The sequence below is a fragment of the Papio anubis genome, chromosome 2, assembly GCF_008728515.1.
Source record: "Papio anubis isolate 15944 chromosome 2, Panubis1.0, whole genome shotgun sequence".
Taxonomy (NCBI): Eukaryota; Metazoa; Chordata; class Mammalia; order Primates; family Cercopithecidae; genus Papio; species Papio anubis.
In genome coordinates, this window is record NC_044977.1 from 21,464,652 (window position 1) to 21,484,268 (window position 19,617).

General features: G+C 43.6%; 1 pseudogene across 1 annotated transcript; it reads right to left on the reverse strand.

Annotated features, from left to right (window-relative positions):
- Window positions 1-17,232: 17,232 nt before the first annotated feature.
- On the reverse strand, window positions 17,233-18,539 carry LOC116273709 (annotated as a pseudogene). Its single transcript, XR_004182028.1, has one exon. The product of XR_004182028.1 is annotated as a spermidine synthase pseudogene (transcript).
- Window positions 18,540-19,617: the final 1,078 nt, after the last annotated feature.

Below are 19,617 nucleotides of genomic sequence, written 5' to 3' on the forward strand. Positions count from 1 at the left end.
GTGAAACCCCATCTCTACTAAAAATACAAAAATTAGCCAAGCAAGGTGGTGAACGCCTGTAATCCCAGCTACTTGGGAGGCTGAGGCAGGAGAATCACTTGGACCTGGGAGGCAAAAGTTACAGTGAGCCGACATCATGCCACTCCACTTCAACCTGGACGACGAGAGTGAAACTCCGTCTTTGGAAAAAAAAAAAGGAAAGGAAAGGGTGGCACGGAATATCTAGCATGAGAGCTAACCAGCCTTGGGGTTCAAGGAATATTTCCCAAAGAAAATGATGCTTAGTTTGAAGAACAATAGTAGTTGGCTAGGGGAACAAAGTCACAGGCAAATGAACAGCCTATGCAAAGGTTTTTAGGCAGGAGAAAGAAGTCTAGCTCAGCTACAGCTGAAAGATTGAGAAGGAATAGTGTGTTCAGAAATAAATTATTTAGGACACTTGCTGATATAGTTTGGATTTGGATATTTGTCCCTACCCAAATCTCATGTTGAATTGTAATCCCCGGTGCTGGATGTGAGGCTTGGTAGGAGGTGTTTGGGTCATGGGGGCGGATCCCTGACAGCTTGGTGCTGTCTTCACAATAGTGAGTTCTAGTGAGATCTGGTCATTTGAAAGTATGTGGCACCTCCCCTACCCTCTCTCTCTCTCTTGCTCCTGCTCTGCCATATGAGTGGCCTGCTCCCCTTCACCTTCTGCCACGAGTAAAAGCTCCCTGAGACCTTCCCAGAAGCCAAGCAGATGCCAGTGCCATGTTGCCTGTATAGCCATCAAAACCATAAGCCAATTAAGCCCCTATTCTTTATAAATTACCCAGTCTCAGGTATTTCTTTATAGCATGCAAGAACACCTTAACACAGAAAATTAGTCCCAAGGAGAAAGATGTTGCTAGAAAGATACCTGAAAATGTGGAAGCAGCTTTGGAACTGGGTAATAGGCAGAGGTTGGAATGGCTTGCAGGGCTCAAAAGAAGACAAGATGAGGGAAAGCTTGTAGTTTCGTAGAGACTGGTTAGATGGTTGTGTCCAAAATGCTGATAGTGATATTGACAGTGAAGACCAGGCTGACAAGCTCTTAGATGGAAGTATGGAACTTAGTGACGGGAGCAAAGTTCACCCACATTATGCCTTAGCAAAGAGCTTGGCTGCACTGTGCCACTGCCCTAGGTTCTGTGGAAGTTTGAACATGAGAGTGATGATTTACATATCTGGCAGAAAAAATTTCTACACAGCAAAGCATTCAAGATGTTGCCTGGCTGCTTCTAACAGCCTACATTCAAATGTGGGAGCAAATAAATGACTCAAGTTTAGAATTTATATTTAAGCGGGAAACAAAGCATGAATGTTTGGAAAATTTGCAATCTTCCCATGTAGTAGAGAAAAAGCTTTTTCAGGAGAGGAATTCATGTGAGCTGTGAAGTAACCACTTGCTAGAGATATTTGCGTAACTGAAAGGGAGCTAAGTGCTAATGTCCAAGGCAGTGGGAAAAGTCCTTGAGGACAGACATTTCAGAGACATTTGAGGCAGCCCATCCCATTACAGGCCCAGAGGCCTAGGAAGGAAGAATGGTTTCATAGGCCAGATCAAGGGCCCCAGTGCCCTATGCAGCCTCAGACACTGCTTCCCACATCCCAGCTACTCAAGCTTTAGCTAGGATTCAAAGGGGCCCAGGTTCAGCTCAGGCCACAGCTCCAGAGGGTGCAGGCCACAAGCCTTGGGGGCTTCAACATGATGGTAAACCTGTGGGTGCACAGAGTGTAAGAGTTGAGGCTTGGCAGCCTCTGCCTGGATTCCAGAGGATATATGGAAAAGCCTGGGTGGCTAGGCATGGTGGCTCACACCTGTAATCCTAGCACTTTGAGAGGCCAAGGTAGGTGGATCACTTGAGCCTAGGAGTTCAAGACCAGCCTGGGCAACATGGCAAAACCCCATCTCTACAAAAAATGCAAAAATTAGCCAGGCCTGCTGGCACATACCTGTTGTCCCACCTACTCAGGAAGCTGAGTTGGGAAGATTGAGCCTGGAATATCTAGGCCCACAGTGAGCCATGATGGTGCCACTGCACTCCAGCCTGGGCAACAGAGTGAGATCCTGTCTTAAAAAAAAAAAAAAAGCCTGACTCTCTAGACAGAAGCCTGCTGTAGGAGCAGAGCACTCACGGAGAACGTCTCCTAGTACAGTGCCAAGAAGAAATGTGGGGTTGAAGGCCCAACACAGAGTTTCTACTGGGGCACTGCCTAGTGAAGCTGTGAGAAGGGGACCACCATCCTCCAGACTGCAGAGTGGTAGAGCCACTGGCAGCTTGCACCCTGTACCTAGAAAAGCTCCTGGCTGTCAACAACCTGTGAGAACAGCTATAGGGGCTAGAACCTGCAAAGTCATAGGAGCGGAGCTGTCCAAGGTCTTAGGATCCCACCCCTTATACTAATGTGCCCTGGATGTGGGACATGGAGTCAAAGGAAGTTATTTTTGGAGCTCTAAAAGTTAATGACTGCCCTGCTAGGTTTCAAGCTCATATGGGACTTGTAGCCCCTTTCTTTTGGCTGATTTCTCTGTTTTGTAATAGGAATGTTTACCCAATGCCTATACCTCCATTGTATCTTGGAAGTAACTAACTTCTTTTTTATTTTATAGGTTCATACAAGGAAGGAGCTTGCCTTGCCTCAGATGAGACTCTGGACTTTTGAGTTAATGCCGGAATGAGTTAAGACTTTGGGGGACTGTTGGAAAGGCATGATTGTATTTTGCAAAGTGAGGAGGACATGAGATTTGGGCCAGGGGCAGAATGATAAAGTTTGGATGTTTGTCCCTGCCCAAATTTCATGTTGAATTGTAATCCCCAGTGCTGGAGGTGGGACCTAGTGGGAGGTGTTTGGGTTGTGGGGGCAGATTCCTCATGGCTTGGTGCAGTCTTCATGATAGTGAGTTTTCAAAAAATCTGGTCATTTACAAGTGTGTGGTACTTCTCCTTACCTTGCTTGCCCCTGCTCTTACCATGTGAGATGTCTGTTCTCCCCTCACCTTCTTCCATGATTGTAAGCTTCCTGAGGCCTCTCCAGAAGTAGATGCTGATGCTGTGCTTCCTGTACAGCCTGAAGAACCATGAGCCGATTAAACTTATTTTCTTATATATTACCCAGTCTTAGGTATTTCCTTATAGCAATGCAAGAATGGCCTAATATACTTGTTAAAGACAGTAAGGAAGACCTTATACTAGAAGGACTACTGCAGTGAGGAATTTGCAGTAGGAGAGAAAGATCAGGCTCAACTCTGAATACAAGGACTAGTGGGGATTTACAGCCAAGGAGCAAGGTGGGGTCCGTGGATGAAAAATTACTAAAAGAAAATATCAGGGCTATGTGATGGTTAATACTGAGTGTCAACTTGATTGGATTAAAGGATACAAAGTATTGATCTTGGGTGTGTCTGTGAGAGTGTTGCCAAAAGAGGTTAACATTTGAGTCAGTGGGCTGAGAGAAACAGATCCACCCTTAATCTGGTGGACACTATCTAATCAGCTTCCAGCAAATATAAAGCAGGCAGAAAAACGTGAAAAAAGAGAGATGGGCCTAGCCTCCCAGCCTACATGTTTCTCCCGTGCTGGATGCTTCCTGCCCTTGAACATCAGACTCCAAGTTCTTCAGTTTTGAGACTCAGACTGGCTCTCCTTGCTCCTCAGCTCACAGACAGCCTATTGTGGGATCTTGTGATCATGTAAATTAATACTTAATAAACTCCCCTATAGACACACATGCACACACACACACACCCCCATCCATCCATCCTATTAGTTCTGTCTCTCTAAGAAAACGCTGACTAATACAGGCTAAGAGGGATTCTTGCTAAGGCAGGCCAGGGTGATAAGATATCATGCATGGAGGGTGATGAATTTGATCAGATATCAAAGGTTTTCAGCTATCAATGGTGGAGATTTTCACTAAAATGACTCAAGAAGATTCTTTTTTTTTTTTTTTTTTCCTTCCTTTTCTTGAGACTGGGTCTCACTCTCACCCATGCTGAAATGCAGTAGTACAATTATGGCTCACTGCAGCCTTGACCTCCCAAACCTCATGTGACTTTCACACCTCAGCTTTTTGAGTGGCTGGGACTACAGGCAAGTGCCACCAAAACCTCACTATTTTTAAAATTTTTTGTAGAGATGAGGTCATGCTGTGTTGCTCAGGCTGGTCACAAACTCCTAGGCTCAAGCCTTGGCCTCCCAAAGTACTGGGATTACAGGCATGAGCCACTGTGCCCAGTCCTAACAGGATGCCTGCTAAAACTGGACTAAACAGTCTAACTGAAACTATTAGGTTGGTGCAAAAGTTATTGCGTTTTTTGTTATTTAAATGGCAAAAATTGAAGTAGCTCAACTCAGTTGTGGTTATAAGATTATATTGCTCTGGGGGGGCTATAGACTAAATATTTGTGTCCCCTTCTCTCCCCGCCAACAAAATTCATATGTTGAAACTTAATCTTCAATATGATAGTATCTGGAGGTAGGGTGTGATTAGGGGAAGTTATTAGTTCATAAAGGCCTCCACCCTCATGAATGGGGTTAGTATTCCTATGAAAGAGGCCCCAGAGAGCTGTCTTGCCCAATCTGCCATGTGAAGACACAGTGAAGAGATGGCCATCTGTGAACCAGGAAGTGAACCCAGACATTTGCTGGTGCCTTGACTTGAACTTTCCAGCCTCCAGAACTGTGAGAAAAAAATTTCTGGGTTATGTGTGTGTGTGTGTTGGGGTTTTGTTTTTTGATTTTGTTTTTTGAGATGGAGTCTCACTCTATCACCCAGGCTGGAGTGCAGTAGTATGATCTTGGCTTACTGCAACCTCTGCCACCTGAGTTCAAGCAATTCTCCTGCCCCAGCCTCCCGAGTAGCTGGGATTACAGGTGCCTGCCATTGCACCTGACTAATTTTTGTATTTTTAGTAGATATGGGGTTTCACCATCTTGGCCAGGCTGGTCTTGAACCCCTGACCTCGTGATCTACCCGCCTTGCCTCCCAAAGTGCTGGGATTACAGGTGTGAGCCACCATGCCTGGCCAAATTTCTGTTGTTTATAAGCCACCTAGTCTGTAGTATTTTTGCTAAAGTAACAATTCTTTGCTTGGCCAAACTTTACTCAGGCTCCTGAACCTTGCTCTAGGCCCACTGTACACTTCCTTGTAAAATCCAATTTTAGTAAAGAACTCTGCTAAATCAGGTTAGCAAGAATCCTTCACCCTTAATGCTGGATCACCCTCAATACCTGATCAGGTTTCTCATCCTCTACCACCCACCAGTGATGCCTGATCACCCTGGCCTATCCTCAGCAAAAATCCTGTTAGGTTGATTTAGCCATAATTCTCCTTATCCTTGATGTTTCCTCTTAGGAAATTTTCATCTATTGACCCCACCCTACTACTTGGCTATAAATTCCTACTTGCCAATATTGTGATGCCATTGCTGTGGCCCCTATACCTATTGCATGGTCTTGAATAAAGTCTTCCTTACCATGCTTTAACAAGTATCATTGAATAATTTTTTCAACAATTTCAGCCCAAATAGACCAAGGCAGAATACGTTTATCTTGTCACTTCAAAATATTTCATGTTTTGATAAACAGCTCTGTATATTTAGAAACAGTTTTTCTATGCAAAGCGTCATCATTTTTGCTCCAGACAGGAAATACTTGTGTTGAAAACACAGCTTGTTTTAAGTTTTCTCTCCTAGTCCCTTATTATTCCCTTACTCTGACTTCTGATACTGAACTGTCTTTACCGCTTGAAGTCAATAAAGAACATCTCTGCTTTTTTGGCTGTCAACTGAAAACCAGGGATGTATGCTGACAGAAGACTGATATGAGAGGCCTTTAGGGAAATCCTAAAACCTCTGACATCACCATGTAATGATTTTTTTTGCTTTCTTGTGGAAAATAGTTGGAGATAATTGATCAATTGCTCATTGTTCTTAAGCAAGGCACGTGAAAATCGGTGTATTACTTTCCAATACTAGACTAAATATAGCTCAACAAAAAAGGAGAACATGTTATTGAAGCAGCTGCATTGTCTGGGACATCACCTGAGATTCTTTGTCTCATGACCATGAAAATCAAGAACACGGACACACAAAGAGTGAGGTTACAGCAGAAGTTTAATAGGTGAAAGGAAAAGAACAGCTCTCTGTCACAGAGAGGGATCCCAAATGGGGTGCTGTGCTGCAGTAAAATGTAAGGGTTTTTATAAATGAGCTAGTAGGGAGGGAGTATCTTATCTACGTAGGGCATGAAAAACCAGTTAGAACCAGGTGTGCCATTTGCATAGAGCGGAGTCTCTGGCAGCCCCCACCCCACTCCTTTATCATGCAGTTGGGCTCTTAGCTTGGGCTACTCCATACTGCTTATCTCCTTCCACCCTGCATGTGCTAAAAAGCAGAGGAGGAGTTTCTGTGCCTGGTCACAGGTACCTCATTGCAACTGCAGGCACCTGCCACCCTGTGCAAGCTTCCAGTTTCCCTATATTAGTGTCCCCCAAAAAGGGAAAGGCATGTACTCATTAAGGCCCACTGTATTTACTGGGACCCATTGTATGTATGTGAAGTTTGGTGATTACCCAGGAAACTCTCCCTCTATGTCAGAGTTGCTTATCTATTTTTATAGCCCAATCTTCTAGGCTGTCTCTGTTAGAAGTGATTTCTTTGAACTTTGTGTGGTTAGAAAGGAAGTAATTTCTGAGCTGCTTTTTTATTAGAAGAAAAGTTTATGTCAGGGACTCTGTTACCCTAACTATCTACCTAAATAATTTCTATCTCCTGTATCATCATTTTTGCAAATTTGCTATGGGAAGTCTCATTAACTGGAAAGTACACTTGTTTGCTTTTCAATGTTTCTTCAAAAGCAGTGGTTCTCTAAATTCAGAATGCATCAGGACAACCTGGAAGTCTTGTTAAGACAAAGATTGCTGGGCCCCACTGCCAGCATTTCTGATTCAGTAAAATCAGTAGGTGAAGGCCAAAAATTGCCACTTCTAACCAGCTCCTAACTGATGCTGATGCTGCTGGTCCAAGGACCACATTTCATGAACCACTGTTAGAAAGAATAAGAACGCACTGGGCATGGTGGCTCACACCTGTAATCCTAACACTTTGGGAGGCCAAGGAGGGTGGATCACTTGAGGTCAGGAATTAGAGACCAGCCTGGCCAACATGGTGAAACCCTGTCTCTACTAAAAATACAAAAATTAGCTGGAAATCACTTGAACCCAGGAGGCAGAGGTTGCAATGAACTGAGATCATGCCACTGTGCTCCAGCCTGGGATACAGAGCAAGACTCCATCTCAAAAAAAGAAAGAGAGAGAGAGAAAGAAAAGAAAAGAAAATTAAAGAAAGAAAGAAAAAGGAAAAAAGAAAAGAAAAAGGATGAGAATGGCTTGTAAAGCAAAATAAAAATCTCAGGATGCCCAAACTCATTATGCCACGGAGAGAGTTAATCCTGGGAAATGAGTCATGCAACATTGCCATCCTTTTTCTCCAAACAAATAAGTATTGCTTTGAAACCTTGCATCAAACCACGTCCCCACAGACAAAAGGTTTCATTCCTCTCCAAAAGGCTGCCCTCACAAATTGCTTACAAGGAAACTCTTTCCTGGCTCCTAAATCTTTCAGGACATATATCCTTCTATAAAATAAGCACATATCAATTGTTACCATAGGTCTGCAACCTGTTTAACTTTTAAAACTAAGATATGTTAAATCTCACATTGACAATGTCAATTACAAGCTTATCTTCACAAGTCAGAACAAGGACAAGATGAGATCAATCATTCTTCTGCCTACACTGAAACGACTGTATAATTGGCTCTTGATTCCCTTTTCTTTGAATGTTCACATTATCTTATGTAAAATGTAGATTACTGGGTACTATTTAGAGCCTCACAAGAATGTGACCATTTGCCTCACTGCCTACCCTCCCTCACCCCTACCTCACCTCCACATTTTCCTGAATGTTCTCTCCTCCTTGAAAAATGTAAATGCTAAGCCTCCTGAAAATCTCTTTGGAGAGCACAGGCCACAGATGCCTCTTTGACTTGGGTTTTTCCCAGGGGCATCCTCAAACTCTGGCTCAATAAACCTCAAGTGATTGAGACTCCTGCCTCAGTCTTTCATTTCACTTGACAGGCTAGGGGGGTGATGTTAAAGAAAAAAAATCGATGATACTTAATAAAGCATGATAAGGAAGACTATTCAGGACCATGCAATAGGAATAGGGACTATGGCAGTGTGATTTTACAGTGAGGAAGAGAGTTGGGCTCAACTGTAAACAGCATGGGCAAGTGGGAATTTATAGCCAAGGAGTGGAGTGTCAGTGACAGTTCTCTGGAGGACAGAGTAAAGGGGATTATGTCTAAACCTAATACAATTCTTGCTGAAAACTGGGGAATGACGAAAGATGAGGAACCTGATCATATATTTGCCAGGTGAGGTGTCAGAGCCCCAGCATCAGAAACTGGTCGACTCACAGGTTGGTAAGAAGAATTTACTGACAACAGAATAGGTTTGAAAAGGAAAATTTTATCAGATAAAGAACACTGCAGAAGAGTGCAGTGGGTTGCCTCAGAAAGAGAGGATTGCCACAGTGCAGCCATGGTGGATTTTTCCTTAGAGATATCTACGGAACTTAAAGTGGAAGCTTAAGGGTAATTTGGACCATATTAGCCACATAGGTCATGATAGATGATTACATTTGTAGACATTTTGGTGCCTTGATGTCAGTGAGGGATGCACAGCAAGTTTTGACATGCATACATTCCAGAGATGTATAGAAATTCTAGTTACTTACAGTTTTCTTTTTCTTTTTTTTTTTTTTTGTTGTTGTTGTTGAGACGGAGTCTTGCTCAGGCCCAGGCTGGAGTGCTGTGGCTGATCTCAGTTTCATCTGCAAGCTCCGGCCTCCTATTTATTCTCCTGCCTCAGCCTCCCGAGTAGCTGGGACTACAGGCTACCACCGGCTAGTTTTGTATTTTTAGTAGAGACGGTTTCACTGTGTTCGCCAGGCTGGTCTCGACTCCTGACATGGATCCGCCTCCGCTTCGCCTCCCAAAGTGCTAGGATTACAGGCTTGAGCCACCACGCCTGGCCTACTTACAGTTTTCTTAAACTCCTGCATCAGATGCCTGCTTTAGATAATAGGGAAGTCTAATTACTTCTGAATTCCTCATATAAGGAGTTTTGTGCTTGATGGTCACTAGGCCATCTTTGCTGTCCTCATTTTCCCCCCAATAAATACCTTGGTCAAATCTTTGACCTTTTATATTCCCCTATGCTCATGTCTACTTGCTGCCTATTAGGGTCTCAAGAAAGGAAAAACGGCACAGTGAAAAGGGGCATCAAGTCTGTCTGGCTACTTTCTGCTGAAAGGGGATGTTGAAGGGATAAGTTATGCTTTCCCCTTCTTGGTCTCTGTCATGAAGGGGATTAAAGGTCATGAAAAACTTGTTCACAGGGCAGGCACGGGGGTCACAGAGGAATGAGATTTCATCAAGAGGCCTCATGTAAATGGAAGCTGCTCTTGCAGGCCAGTATTGGGATTGCGTAGTCATCTATAAATAGAATCATTGTAATCTGGAAGATATAAACTTAATGAGATCATTAAAAAGGCAGGGACCAAATATTAAAGGAAGATTGACAAGGGGCAAAGGTCCAAGGAATGGGAGAAGCCAAGTTATTTTTAGAAAATAGTAAGTAAAGGTTTTGACTCAGTCTTGGCTTCTTCAGAAAAGTGTGTGTATAGCCATTTGGCTTCTTTGAAGATTCCTTGGACATTAGTTTCTACTGCTCCAGACACATAAATGTGGTGCAATAGGTTTTCTTGATGACAGCACAGACTCCTCCTTGTTCAGCTAGAAGTTAAACCAGAGTTCATTTATTATCAAAAACCATTCCTACTAGTCAGTTTAAAGACTTTTCTAGGGCAGATAGACTTGTGCCAGTTTTTCCTAAGGCTATTTCAAGGGAAGCATTAAATTCTCGTGGTGTGATTTCACGGTAAGTAAAACCTGCCAAGGGGTGAGAGTTGTGATAGTTCCCACAACTCCAGCCACAATAACTCCTAGGGCATTTTTTCTTCCAAAATGCAATTCTAGATTGGAAGTTATGTTCAAGACAGTGAACTCAGTGGGAGCCATTGTTCCCAGAGTACAATCACTATAATGAAGAGAATTATCAAGGTGGGATAGGGTCAAAGCTTGAAAAGGGTTTAAATAAGTATTAGCAGTGCCACAAAGCCATAAGAGTCCAGGAGGGACGGATAATATGGTTTGAGGCTTCTTGGACTAAGAGGGCCATGGCTGCTAAGGCTCTTAAGCCAGGGGCCATCCCTGGGATACTAGGTCAAAAGTTCTTGAAAAATATGCTATATGGCACTTAGAGGACCCCAGATCTTGGGATAAGGCTCCCAAAGATATTCCTCTTCATTCATACACATACAAAAAGAAAGGCTTAGTCAGATCTGGTAGGGATAAGGCCGGAGCTCAGATTAAAGTTTGTCTTACAGTGTTTAGAGGGAGAATTCTTTTAGTTTAAAAAAATGTTTAGAGCATACTTCATATCAATAGTCCAGCATAGAGGTTGCTCCTCAGTTCCCTGAGAGCTTCCTATAAAGGTTTTGTTAGTACTCCAAAGGAAGGAATTCATATTCTGCAAAACCCGGCCATACCCAAGAAGGACCAAAGCTGTTGTTTAGTTACTGGGGTTGTCACGTGTAAGATAAGATCTTTATGAACACTAGGGAGGCTCTTTGTACCAGAGGTTAAAATAAGACTCCAAAATTGAATTCTTTGTATGCATATTTGTGCCTTAGAAGGAGATACCTTGTACCCACAATCAACAAGTTCGTTTAGTACTAATACCATATTTTGATCTGAAACAAACTTGTCAGGACTATAGATTAGTAGGTCATCCACATACAGGAATAGATTGCTATCTAGGAGAAGCTGCAGGGTATACAGGTCTTTAGCTAGGACCTGTCCAAGAATAGAGGCTATCTCTGAATTACTAGGGCAGAAGTGTCCAAGTTAACTGTTGAGTTATTTGAGTATCTGGGTCTTGTCATTCAAAAGTGAACAAAAATTGGCTATCTGGGTGTACAAGAATGCAGAAAAAGTCATCGTTAAGATCAAGTAGAGTAAACCAAGCTGTGGTGGAGGGAATGTGTCCAAAAAGAGCCCAAGGGTTTAGGACAATAGGATGAATAGGAATAACAGTCTCATTAATAATCATGAGGTCCTGTATTAGTCAATAGGAGCCTTCTGGTTTCTATACAACTAAAATAAGAGTGCTGCAAGGTGAGTTGCATGGGCATAATAATCCATGGGTTAGAAATTTTGTTATTACAGGCTTTAACCCTTTTTGTGTTTCAGGTTTCAATGGGTATTGAGGGTTTCTAGGGAACTTATTGGGATTTTTAAGCTGAATAATGATGGGAGCAGCTGATATTGAATGGACAGGAATAGAAGTATTCCAACACTCAAATGGCATTTGTTTTAAAGTGTAATGTTTTATTTATTTATTTATGAGACAGAAGTCTTGATCTGTCACCCAGTCTGGTGTGCAGTGGCGCGATCTCAGCTCACTGTAACCTCCGCCTCCCAGGTTCAAGTGATTCTCCCACCTCAGCCTCCCAAATAGCTGGGATTACAGGGGTTGCACCACAATGCCCGGCAAATTTTTTGTATTTTAGTATAGACAGGGTTTCACCATGTTGCCCAGGCTAGTCTTGAACTCCTGACCTCAAGTGATTCAACCACCTTGGCCTCCCAAAGTGATGGGATTATAAGCATAAGCCACCACGCCCAGCCAGAATGCAAGGTTTTATAGACTGCAGGAGCTCTTTTTGTGAAATGTGAGTTAATACAGCCAGAAGGGGCCTTGTCTATAAATTAGCTTGTAATTACAAATTAGCTTGAGTTAAGTCACAACCTAATAGTGAAACAGGACAGCTTGGCAGGATGAAAAAGAAGTAGGTAAAGGAAGAGCCTTCCAGTTTTCAAGGGAGTAGTGACATGAAACAGGTTTGTTGGGGTTTTCCATCACTACCTATGAGGAAAATGGAGGACTGGCACATTGGGCCATAGTAAACATTTAAAGCTGAATAACTGGCTCCTGTATCTATGAGGAACATTATCTCCTGTTCAGCCACGATCAGATTTACCCAAGGCTTGTCTGTAGAGATGGAACTGATAGGAGCCTGGACGGCCTCAAGACCCTAGCAGTCATTTAGAGGATGACTTTCAGAGGCTTGATCAGAATCCTGGAAAAGAGTTAGAGGTGCTTGTCCTTGCTTTTGCCCTTGCCCTTGCCCTTGTCCTCATTCTGTAGGACCTCCTTATCAGACGGGTTGGTGAAGTTGTGGGTGTGATAGGAGATCGAGACCATCCTGGCTAACACGGTGAAACCCCGTCTCTACTAAAAAAATACAAAAAACTAGCCGGGCGAGGTGGCGGGCGCCTGTGGTCCCAGCTACTCGGGAGGCTGAGGCAGGAGAATTGCTTGAACTCAGGAGGTGGAGGTTGCAGTGAGCCGAGACTGTGCTATTGCACTCCAGCTTAGGTGACAGAGTGAGACTCCACCTCAAAAAAAAAAAAAAAAGTCAAAAAATTATATACTTTGAGAGTTTGTGGGTCAAAATGGGACCAATTTTTAAGAATGCAACCCAATGGTGAGTAGGAACGAATTGAACGCATCTTGGGTGTAGATAACAGGCTACAGGATCCCTGAGGCATTCCTGAGGGATTTTCACATTCCTTTTTCCTTTGGCTCACTCTATTTGGTTGCATCCCATCACAGATAGAGGTCTTGCCCTGACCTGGATGACCAATCCAGGCATGCCATTGTTTGAGTGGTCAGCTCAAACCTAATGTAAAGAACTCACCCATGACTTGAGATGCAATGCCTGTAACAAAGTTGAATCCTCACCCCTAAGGGTAGCAACAGACAGGTTTTCTTTCTCTAGGGCTTCAAGATCCCACTGAAGTGTGGCCTTGGCCAGGGACCATGTTATGCTCTGGCTCTGTGTTTCCACCCAAATCTCATGTTGAATTGTAATCCCCAGCATTGGAGGTGGGGCCTGGTGGGAGGCAATTGGATCATGGGGTTGGTTTCTAATGTTTTAGCACCATCCCCCTAGTGCTGTCTCATGATAGAGTTCTCATGAGATTTTAGTTGTTTAAAAGTGTGCAGCACACCCTGCTTCATTCTCTTCCTTCTGCTCCAGCCATGTAAGATGTGCTCCCTTCCTCTTCGCATTCTGCCATGATTGTAAGTTTCCTAAGGCCTCCCCATCCATGCTTCCTGTATAGCCTGTTGAACTGTGGGTCTGTTAAATCTCTTTTATTTACAAATTACCCAGTCTCAGATAATGCAGGAATGAACTAATACAGATCATTAGCTCCCAAGGAACCAGACCATTGAGGGAAGTAGGGAGAAAAAAGAAGGGAGAAATACCAGTAAATGCCCCGTATGGGCCACCAAGATGCTCAGTGAGGTGTCAGAGCCCCAGCAATGGAAACTGGTCAACTCGTGGGTTGGTAAGAAGAATTTACTGGCAACAGTATAGGTTTGAAAAGGAAAAATTTATTAGATAGAAAGAATGCTTCAGAAGGGTGCAGCAGGGCACCTTAGCAAGGAAGAACTGAGTGCACTGTAGTGGATTTTCCCTTAGAGGTATTTGTGGATTTTAAGATGGGAGCTTAAGGGTAATTTGGACCATATTAGCCATGTAGGTTATGAAAAATGAACACATTTATAGACATTTTGGTGCCTTGATGTCAGCAAGGGTTGCACAATGAGTTTCGATATGCATGCATTCTGGAGATGTACAGAAATTCTTGTTACCTATATATTGTTATCAAGGCCTGATGCCAGATGCCTGCTTTAGATAATGGGGAAGTCTAATTACTTCTGAATTCCTCACATAGGAGTTTTGCCTCTAGATCATCTGCTTGATGGCCACCAGGTAATCGTTGCTTTCCTCAATATTGATGGTGATCAGATAGTAAACGTGGGGTAGAGAGTTCTTGCTGACTTAGTAGAGTTCTTGCTAAAATTGGATTTTTTTTTTTTTTAGTATTTATTTTTATTATTATTATTATACTTTAAGTTCTAGTGTAAATGAGCACAACGTGCACGTTTGTTACATATGTATACATGTGACATGTTAGTGTGCTGCACGCATTAATTCGTCATTTACATTAGGTGTACCACCTAACACTATCCCTCCCCCCTCCCCCCATCCCACGACAGGCCCCGGTGTGTCATGTTCCCCTTTCTGTGTCCAAGTGTTCTCATTGTTCAGTTCCTTTGAGAACATCTTGTTTGGTTTTCTGCCCTTGTGATGGTTTGCTGAGGGTGCGGGACAGCTTCATCCATGTCCTAGAAGGACATGAACTCATCCTTTTCACGCATGGGAATTCCATGGTATGTATGTGCCACATTTTCTCTTTTTTTTTTTTTGGAACCAGAGTCTTGCTCTGTATTAGCCTGGGCTAAGGTGCAGTGGCCCGGATCTCAGCTCACTGCAGCTCCGCTCGGAGTTCCGCGCCATTCTCCCTGCCTCAGCCTCCCGAGGCAGCTGGGACTACAGGCCCGCCACCTCGCCCGGCTGGATTTTTTTGTATTTTTTAGTAGAGACGGGGTTTCACCGTGTTAGCCAGGATGGTCTTGATCTCCTGACCTCGTGATCCGCCCGTCTCGGCCTCCCAAAGTGCTGGGATTACAGGCTTGAGCCACCGTGCCCGGCATGTGCCACATTTTCTTAGCTTGGTCCTATCGTGATGGGCATTTGGGTTGATTCAAGTCTTGCTATTGTGAATTAGTGCCACAATAGGCTTGCTCGTGTGCATATGTCTTTTATAGCAGCATGATTTTCAATCATTTGGATATATACCCAGTAATGGGATGGCTAGGTCAAATGGTATTTCTAGTTCTACATCCTTGAGGAATCGCCACACTGTCTTCCACAATAGTTGAACTAGTTTAGAGTCCCACCAACAGTGTAAAAGTGTTCCTATTTCTCCACATCCTCTCCAGACCTGTTGTTTCCTGACTTTTTAATGATCCCCATTCTAACTGGTGTGAGATGGTATCTCATTATGGTTTTGATTTGCATTTTTCTAATGGCCAGTGATGATGAGCATTTTTTCATGTGTCTGTTGGCTGCATAAATGTCTTCTTTTGAGAAGTGTCTGTTCATATCTTTCGCTCACTTTTTGATGGGGTTGATTTTTTCTTGTAAATTTGTTTAAGTTCTTTTTAGATTCTCGGTATTAGCCCTATGTCAGATGGATAGGTTGCAAAAATTGTCTACTATTCTATAGGTTGCCTGTTCACTCTGATGGTAGTTTCTTTTGCTGTGCAGAAGCTCTTTAGTTTAATTAGATCCCATTTGTCAATTTTTGCTTTTGTTGACATTGCTTTTGGTGTTTTAGACAATGAAGTCCTTTCCCATGCCTATGTCCTGAATGGTATTGCCTAGGTTTTCTTCTAGAGCTTTTATGGTTTTAGGTCTAACATTTAAGTCCTTAATCCATCTTGAATTAATTTTTGTATTAGGTGTAAGGAAGGGATCCAGTTTCAGCTTTCTACATATGACTAGCCAGTTTTCCCAGCACCATATATTAAATAGGGAATCCTTTCCCCATTTCTTATTTTTGTCAGGTTTGTCAAAGATCAAATGGTTGTAGATGTGTGGTAATATTTTTGAGGACTCTGTTCTGTTCCATTGGTCTATATCGCTGTTTTGGTTACTGTAGCCTTGTAGTATAGTTTGAAGTCAGGTAGCATGATGCCTCTAGCTTTGTTCATTTTGCTTAGGATTGTCTTGGCAATGCAGGCTCTTCTTTGGTTCCATATGAAATTTAAAGTAGTTTTTCCAATTCTGTGAAGAAAGTCATTGGTAGCTTGATGGGGATGGCATTGAATCTATAACTGACCTTGGGCAGTATGGCCATTTTCACAATATTGATTCTTCCTGTCCATGAGCATGGAATGTTCTTCCATTTCTTTGTATCCTCTTTTATTTTGTTGAACAGTGGTTTGTAGTTCTCCTTGAAGAGGTCCTTCACATCCCTTGTTGGATTCCTAGGTATTTTATTCTCTTTGAAGCAATTGTGAATGGGAGTTCACTCATAATTTGGCTCTCTGTCTGTTAAGGGTGTATAGGAATGCTTGTGATTTTTGCACATTGATTTTGTATCCTGAGACTTTGCTGAAATCGCTTATCAGCTTCAGGAGATTTTGGGCTGAGACAATGGGGTTTTCTAAAAATATAATCATTTCATCTGCAAACAGGGACAATTTGACTTCCTCTTTTCCTAATTGAATACCCTTGATTTCTTTCTCCTGCCAGATTGCCCTGGCCAGAACTTCCAACACAATGTTAAATAGGAGTGGTGAGAGAGGGCATCCCTGTCTTGTGCCAGTTTTCAAAGGGAATGCTTCAAGTTTTTGCCCATTCAGTATGACATTGGCTGTGGGTTTGTCATAAATAGCTCTTATTATTTTGAGATACCTTCCATCAATACCGAATTTATTGAGAGTTTTTAGCATGAAGGGCTGTTGAATTTTGTCAAAGGTCTTTTCTGCATCTATTGAGAAAATCATGTGGTTTTGTCTTTGGTTCTGTTTATATGCTGGATTATGTTTATTGATTTGCATATGTTGAACCAGCTTTGCATCCCAGGGATGAAGCCCACTTGATCATGGTGGATAAGCTTTTTGATGTGCTGCTGGATTCGGTTTGCCAGTATTTTATCGAGGATTTTTGCATCAATGTTCATCAGGGATATTGGTCTAAAATTCTCTTTTTTTGTTGTGTCTCTGCCAGGTTTTGGTATCAGGATGATGCTGGCCTCATAAAATGAGTTAGGGAGGATACCCTCTTTTTCTATTGATTGGATAGTTTCAGAAGGAATGGTACCAGCTCCTCCTTGTACCTATGGTAGAATTCAGCTGTGAATCCATCTGGTCCTGGACTTTTTTTGATTGGTAGGCCATTAATTGTTGCCTCAATTTCAGAGCCTGTTATGGGTCTCTTCAGGGATTCAACTTCTTCGTGGTTTAGTCTTGGGAGGGTGTATGTGTCCAGGAATGTATCCATTTCTTCTAGATTTTCTAGTTTCTTCGCATAGAGGTGTTTATAGTATTCTCTGATGGTAGTTTGTACTTCTATGGGTTCCGTGGTTATATCCCCTTTATCTTTTTTTTTTTTTTTTTGCTATGAATACACGTGTTTGGTGAGTGAGGGGAAACAGAAGGCAGAGAGATGGCCCTTTACATAGCTGGTATAGGCTCCGAGGTGGAACGCCAGAGAGACAGACACACAGACAGTCTGCCTAGCAGGGCAGGCCAAGCAGCATTCTGGGGCTTGTAACACTTGATTGGTGGGTGACAGCGGGGAGAAGGTCTGGCCCAGGGCTGGAGGGGCCCAGGCACCCTGCAGGCTCCAAGGTCCAAGGTCCTGGGTGGCATCAGCGGTGGCACCTGGGCTCACCTCACATCATTCAGGGCCTTGCGGGCAAACTCGGGGAGCACAAAGGCGGTGCGGTGCACATCAGAGTTGTAGTCCTTCAGCTGCATCTGTGCCACCTGCTGCTGCATCAGCGACTGCACCGGCTCCTGGAAGTTGGTGCTCAGGTTCTTGCTGCACAGCATGAAGCCGATCTGGCTGCTGGGGTCGGTGGGGATGGTGCAGTAGGCATAGGCCACTACGGGGAATGGGGACTGGCAGAACTGCCGCATCTCCTTCATGAGGTCCAGGTGCAGCCACTGGCACTCACCCTGGCAGCAGAGGACACCATCTTCCATGAGGGCCGTCTTCATGAGCTGGTAATAGGACTCCTTGAAGAGACTTTCGGTGGGGCCCATAGGGTCTGAGGAGTCAGTGATGATCACATCGAAGGCATCCTGATTCTGTTTCGTGAACTCAAAACCGTCACCCACATGTAGGGTCAGCTTTGAGCTAGAGTAGCCAATAGCCATGCCTGGCAGGAACTTCTTGGAGACTTGGATGACATCCTCGTCGATCTCACACTGGACCACAGACTCCACGGAGGGGTGCTTCACCACCTCATGCAGGACACCTCCATCTCTGCCCCCCATGATCAGCACCTTTCGCGGGTTGGGGTGGCTGCAGAGAGGCAGATTGGCCATCATCTCCTGGTAGGAGAACTCGTCCCTCTCCGTGCACTGGATGACACCGTCCAACACTAGCACGTTGCCATAGGTCTTACTGCGGAAGACTAGGATGTCCGCAAACGCCGGTGGTGGAGCAGCTGCTCCACCTGCAGCCACAGGGCCTGGCCGGGCCACAGACTGCAGGTCTTGCGGAACCAGCCCTGGCCGAAGGTGGCTGGGCCGGAAGCAGCGGGGCCGTAGGGGCCATGGCGGGCAGGCGGGCGGGCGGCTCAGGGTGCCCGCAGGGGACTGCAGGCCTAGCGGAGCCGCAGCACAAGGGGACCAGCTCCGCCCGCCGCCTGCCCCCTTTATCATTTTTTATTGAGTCTATTTGATTATTCTTTCTTTTCTTCGTTATTAGTCTTGCTAGCGGTCTATCAATTTTGTTGATCTTTTCAAAAAACTAGCTCCTGGATTTATTGATTTTTTGAAGGGTTTTTTGTGTCTTTATCTCCTTCAGTTCTGCTCTGATCTTAGTTATTTCTTGCCTTCTGCTAGCTTTTGAATGTGTTTGCTCTTGCTTCTCTAGTTCTTTTAATTGTGATGTTAGGGTGTCAATTTTAGATTTTTCCTGCTTTCTCTTGTGGGCATTTAGTGCTATAAATTTCCCTCTCTCTACACACTGCTTTAAATGTGTCCCAGAGATTCTGGTATGTTGTATCTTTGTTCTCACTGGTTTCAAAGAACATCTTTATTTCTGCCTTCATTTCGTTATGTACCCAGTAGTCATTCAGGAGCAGGTTGTTCAGTTTCCATGTAGTTGAACGGTTTTGAGTGAATTTCTTAATCCTGAGTTCTAATTTGATTGCACTGTGGTCTGAGAGGACAGTTTGTTATAATTTCTGTTCTTGTACATTTGCTGAGGAGTGCTTTACTTCCAACCATGTGGTCAATTTTGGAATAAGTGCGATGTGGTGCTGAGAAGAATGTATATTCTGTTGATTTGGGGTGGAGAGTTCTGTAGATGTCTATTAGGTCTGCTTGGTCGAGAGCTGAGTTCAAGTCCTGAATATCCTTGCTAATTTTCTGTCGCAATCTGTCTAATATTGACAGTGGGGTGTTAAAGTCTCCCACTATTATTGTGTGGGAGTCTAAGTCTCTTTGTAGGTCTCTAAGGACTTGCTTTATGAATCTGGGTGCTCCTGTATTGGGTGCATATATATTTAGGATAGTTAGCTCTTCTTGTTGAATTGATCCCTTTACCATTATGTAATGGCCTTCTTTGTCTCTTTTGATCTTTGTTGGTATAGTCTTTTTCTGTTTTATCAGAGACTAGGATTGCAACCCCTGCTTTTTTGTTGTTTGTTTTCCATTTGCTTGGTAGATCTTCCTCCATCCCTTTATTTTGAGCCTATGTGTGTCTCTGCAGGTGAGATGGGCCTCCTGAATACAGCACACTGATGGGTCT